The following is a 6,000-nucleotide window of genomic DNA, read 5'->3' as shown; positions in this document are numbered from 1 at the left end:
ATTAAGAAAACACAGAAAGTTAAATTTACATAAGGAAGAGGAAAGGAATCCCCTTATAAAAGCAAAATCATATAGAGAGCTAAATCAGAAGCAATAGTTTTTTGGTTCGGAACCACCAGCACACGAGTCTCCTCGTGCTCGGGGTGTGCCTCCATTCGGCACAAAATCAGAAGCAATAGTTAGTTACAATTTTGAAAAAAAAACAGTTATATAATCACTAAGCTCTGTGAAATCATATATTTTAGCCAAGTCAAATCAGCCTTGTCCTTTCAGCCCAAGCCCTGATTATAGGTGTGAATTGCTTAAATATTAAGTTGTTTCTCTCTTTCCAAATATTCCAGGCTGCAGTGGTAAATGTTTCAATGAAAAGTCTGCCAGTGTAGTGGTGCTTGGCCCATTGCATAGCTTCAATCCGCGCGTGATTCAAACTTCATATACTTTTTATATTTTGCCGTTTCTCTTTCACTTTTAAAAAACATGGTTTTCAAAACTGCATTAACATTTTTAAAATTTGCAGATCAACATTTTTATAAAGTACAGGGTAACTCTATTTAAAATTACACAACAATATTTTCAATACACCAAACACTTTTTAGTTATATTAATATATTTTTTTGACCATGAAGACTGCAGGGCTTGCACCCCACAGCATTTTATTAATAAAGGCAAAAAGGCATACAGGGCTTCCTCAAGGTGAGGAAAGAAAGAAAGAAAAAAGAAATAAAGAAAAGAGGGAAGACTCTAAAGAAGGCTATACAGAGAAGGGGTGCACTATACCTAATAATTACAAAGAAACAAAGAAGCAACTCCCCTCAAGGAGGAAGAAAATCAATCCACTTAAGTAGGAATATTAAAACATATGAACATTTATTTAAAAAAAGCCAGAACAATTTTTCAAATAACACTATTTTTTTACTCTTGTGATTCTTTTTCAAAATGTCCAAACATTTATTTAAAAACTGTGAACAATTTTTAAATGGCACAACCACAATTAAGAAAATGCGGACATATTTAAAATCAGAAATCTTATCTGGCGGACGTTCACTGGGAGAGGGGTGGCAAACATACCCCTTTTGATGGCAGTTTTACTTCTATGATGAGTTCAAACGGTGGCAGTTCTAAATGAAAAATTGCCTTCTCTGACAGTAACTGCCATATTACTTAAAGAAAAGTAGCTGCCATATTGCTCTGAATAAAGTGCCATTCCTCACAACTAAATATGCCAGCAAAATCGTTCCCAAATGCTACCCCTCCTGGCGATCGTTCGCCAGCGAAGGGGATCCTTTAAAAATCGTTCCCAAGCACCACTGGCGTGACCCAATGTCCATAACGATCTGGTTCTTTTCTCGGTCTCTGTACACGTTGTGCTATAAGAGAATTTTGAGCATTAGAAGCTCCACCTGACACTGTATCCTCTGACTAACTATCAGCGACGTCCGACTCAACATATAAATCATCTGTATGACCTAAACACCGTCTGCGAGAGTGATATTCTAGTGAGGCGATGGATAGCAGAAGGCTTTATCTCTAAAGAGCGTGGACAGAGCAAACAGGAGGTTGCCGAGAACCACTTCTATGAGCTAATTAATAAAAGCATGGTCCAACCGGTGGAAATTGGCTATGATAGAAAGGCTCGTGCTTGTCAAGTCCATGATATGATGCTTGAGCTCATTATTTCAAAATCGGCTGAAGACAATTTCCTCTCTTTGGCAGTCCACAGTCAAACTGATTTGGCGAAGCGTGGTGGTCTTATTCGGCGACTATGAATCCAGTATATTGACCAAGAGCTTGCATCTATATTGGCGAGTGAAGAGCTGAACCATGATACGATCTCTAACAGTGATAGCATCAACTTGTATCAAACACTTGCCTAGACTTGTTCGGTGTCAAGCTTTGCGTGTACTAGAATATAAAGATTGTGAGAGTCTGCATGAGTATGATATGAATGGTATAGCTAAACTATTTCTCTACTTTTACAAAAAGCTGAGTTGATGATGATGGTGTGCCTGCCATCCTTTATTTACAACCGTTCGATTTACATCCAACGCATCTGAGACAAACTATGTCAGTTTTACAAAAAGCCCCCCGCACTCCACTACTCGTTTGTACATAACATAACCCCCTGCCTCTCACCTCATCTAGCCATCTCATGACAAAATAAGAACCTGGAGAGGTCGCTGCTCTTGGTGTCGTCTGCCCCCAACGCCTCTCATGCCTTCGCTTGGGCCGCATTGCCAACCACCACCACGACCCCCTCCTCCTCGCCATCTCCTCTGCCTCCTTCCAAGTCATCCTGAGTTACATTCATAGCTGTCTAGAAAAAATAAACAAAATCGATACTCAAAAAATAATTTTTGAAGATCATTTTTTGCAAAGCACAATAAGTGTTATTTCTTCATAAAGTTTTGGATGCAGGTTGAACACTTGAACGCTTTTGTTTGCAAAAGATATTTTTTTAAATCTATTTTCCTACATTTACTATTCACCTATATGCTTGTGAGCTCTAGAGAAGAATGAATATCCGAAGAAACCTATCGATATTTGTTAAACATGAGATTACCCGGATCAATGCATTTCGGTGTTGCGTGCAACGCACGGGCATCTTACTAGTCAACTGAAGTACTTGAGCTTTAGGGGAACTCAGATGTCGAAGCTACCATCAGGGATTGTGAGGCTATATGGTTGCCGCCATAAGTAATGAGGCAAATAGCCATCCCAATCATCCCAGGCTATCTATCTGGGGTGAAATGGAAGAGAGTTGCACCAAGGAAGAGAGCTCCACCGGCAATGAAGAGAGCTAGCAGCTGTCAGAGAATTGTTATATCCTGACATTTCACTACCAACACAAGAGGTATTAATCATAATCAACAATTTAATTTCGGACAACACTTTCTGTAGGCAACCTTTCAGACGCTTAGATGTGACATGTTCTCCCTTCATCTATTCAGGGGATCTTTCTGTTAAACGCAAGAACACGAAGGTGTGCTGTTGCCTTGATTGGAATGTCGTGGTGATGCCTGAACCTGAAGACGTCACAGGAGAAGTGGCGTTGGTACTATTTTGTTTTCAGGAAATCTTGTATCAGAATTTGTTGCATTGATTTATTGTTAAGAATTATTAAGTTCACCTCCAGGTGAAGTTTCCCTATTGTTTGTGTACTCGTGTGTAACTTGGTTTAATGGACCATCCATTTATTTAAGGTGAAACAGCTGGACACAAGTTTTTGTTCTCAGGTTTCAGAGTTGAAACGTTTTGTCACTCCAATACTCTGAACTCTTCCACTGTAGCTTGAACTGCTGTACTCTAAACTGCTTCACCTACCAGGTTTCAGTCTGAGAGATGTAAGCGGGGCGTGAGATTTGGGATGTAGTGTACATAGGGAAATGATTCAGCAGGAAGTATCCTATCCAGCATTGAACTTCTGGCCATCTGCATCAACTCGGCACTTGGCAACAGCCAGTCATTCTCGTGCTCTGCTGCTGCCGGTCGCTCTGTTTTCTTCCTCTGCTGCCTGCCTGAGTGCCTAACGGAATCGATCGAGTACCTCCATGGATCAAGGTTTGACACAATCAACGAGAAAACTGAATGTTTGTAATCAAGTTTGTTGCAGTTTGATTATAGCTAGTACAAAGTTTTTTTCTTTCTAGGGTATAGCTAGTGCAAAATTGAGGGTGCATAGGTACAGAGGAAGATGCAGGGTCAGGTCAGGAGTTCAGGGTGCACGCATGGGGTGCAGTACAATAGTGTACAGAAGCTGTACGTACGTGTTCGACGGTCCCAGGCGAGACGCAGAGAGTGGACGTACAGGGCTTAGGTATCGACAAAATGCTACTGAACCAATTCTTGGACATGTCGAGTTGTGCTACTCGGAGATGCTCAACATCAATCCCAGGCATTTCCCATGCGATTTGTATTGGCCTTGCAAAAATTGTTCCCATGCAGATCTTAGCCAACACATACAGTAGTGGCCTCGCCCACTACTGAACTGTGAGCAGATGAGGTTTCAGACCAATTGTTCTTGAAAAGGGTTTCAGACTAATTTCTGAGTTGCAGTTGCAGGCTGCTCTAGAATTCAGGAGGGACTTGCCGTGAATTTTACGGCCTTTCAAAGATGTTGCTATGCAATTTTCATGGCCAACATAGCTCAACTATTGGACTTGCCGTGAACAGACGATTTTTCAGACCAAATTTAGAGTTTCGGTCCGCTTTAGAATTCTAGCACGATGATTTGATGTTATATACATGGTTCATGCTTGCACAGTCCTGGACGGTTGCAGGACCAAATATTAAGCTTGTATGGTTACATGAGACGAGCTCTTGCTTTTAGGATTCAGGAATACAGGGAAGAGGAAAGAAAAAAGTGGCACTTCCCAAGAATGAAAATGTAAGATGATTGATTTATTAAACACAGCCTACAAAATTAATTGAGAGTGAGTGAACCTTGTGAACATACAAGGATGAGTCAGCAGGTCGTCTTCAAACAAGTACGTACGTAAAAGGGAAGTCAATTGTGTGACTCATACCAGTGACTGTTGTTAACTTGTGCTTCCACACAGTTTGGGTTACAGACAGAGCGCTGCTGCTTCCATTTTTTTTAGAAAAGGAGGAATACCCCGGCCTCTGCATCTAAAAGATGCATACGGCCAATTTATTAATTATTAACACAAGATATACAAAGTCGTACAACAGTAAGACCAAAACCACCATCTTCACAACCTCTGTCGCTACTCCTATCTAACTGATGAAGGGGCGCTGATGGTCTGGGCCTAATACCAAACAGATCTCGCAGCCAAACCTAACATCTAAGACCTGAGGTCTCAAACAGGACGCCTGCCGGGTATGGGCACCCACCAGTCCGGCGTGCTCCTCAACCAGGACGCCTGCCGGGTATGAGGCCGCCACAGCCACCTGCCACATATCCATCTTTAAAGTTGTACTGTTGCACCGGCCTTGCCCGGTCTCGCTGCCGCCGACGCCACCACGACGCCAGACAGCGTCGACCTCCTGCGCGTGTCCGTCAACACACATCTGACGCCAAGCCTCCGCTGCTCCATGCCGCCAAGAGCCGCCACCAAGAATATGTAGAAAGAAACACCGCTCCACCGAAAAGGAGGCAGCACACCCCCACCCGTCACCTGCAGACCCTTCCATCCGATCCCAATGTCCTTGGCGTCGCCTCCAGGAAGGTTACGGTGCACAGGGCGCCGCCGACGCCCAATCCGCATCGGATCTTGGGCTTTCACCCGGACATGGGTCGGAGTGGAGAGATGGTGCTCTCAGCAGCGCCCCCAAGGAGGAAAGCGGCGCCAAAAAGCAGCGTCGCCGCTGCCGGCCAGCCAAGGCGGCCAAGGTTTCCCCCGGACACCGATCTGCTCCACCAGAACACACCGAAGGTGGATCCGGCAAGATCCAAACCGAACCGGGGACTGGGAAGGGATGCATGGAGGGAGGGGGCAATACCTCCAGATCTGGCACGCCTGCGGCTCGCTGTCCTCACGGCCGAACCCTCAGGCACGCCGCACCCCACGCCAGCAGGGGCCGCCGCCCTGGATCCGATGGCCTCCGCGAAGAAGCGCCGAAGACCCCACCGCCACCTTCCCCGGCGCCCGCGCGGGCTTTCCCGGCGGTCGTCTCCGGTGGCGGTGAGGGGGGTGGGGAAGGTGGGGGAGGCGGCAGGGGGAAACCCTAGAATCCCCCGAGTCGCCCTAGGGGCGACGCGAGGGACGGGAGGGACGGGCACGCGTGAAAAAACCTGTCACCAGTGCGAATTCGCGCGGAGCCCTGGCGGCCGCGGTGCTGCTGGCTGGGAAGAAACAGGGTCAGGGAGAGGGGAGTTAGGAACCTTTAGTCTGGCTCAATAAAGTGTACATTATCTACATATACACCCATTGTTTGAATACACATTTTGAAAAGTTGAAAAATTCGGAACAAAAATCCCGCGGGTATATCCGGACATTCTATGTGCATGCACAAAGTTTCGGTGAAAAACGACATTTTTTG

The sequence above is a fragment of the Triticum urartu genome, chromosome 6 (genome assembly GCF_003073215.2).
Source record: "Triticum urartu cultivar G1812 chromosome 6, Tu2.1, whole genome shotgun sequence".
NCBI classification, from domain to species: Eukaryota; Viridiplantae; Streptophyta; class Magnoliopsida; order Poales; family Poaceae; genus Triticum; species Triticum urartu.
Note: the sequence above shows the minus strand (reverse complement) of the source record.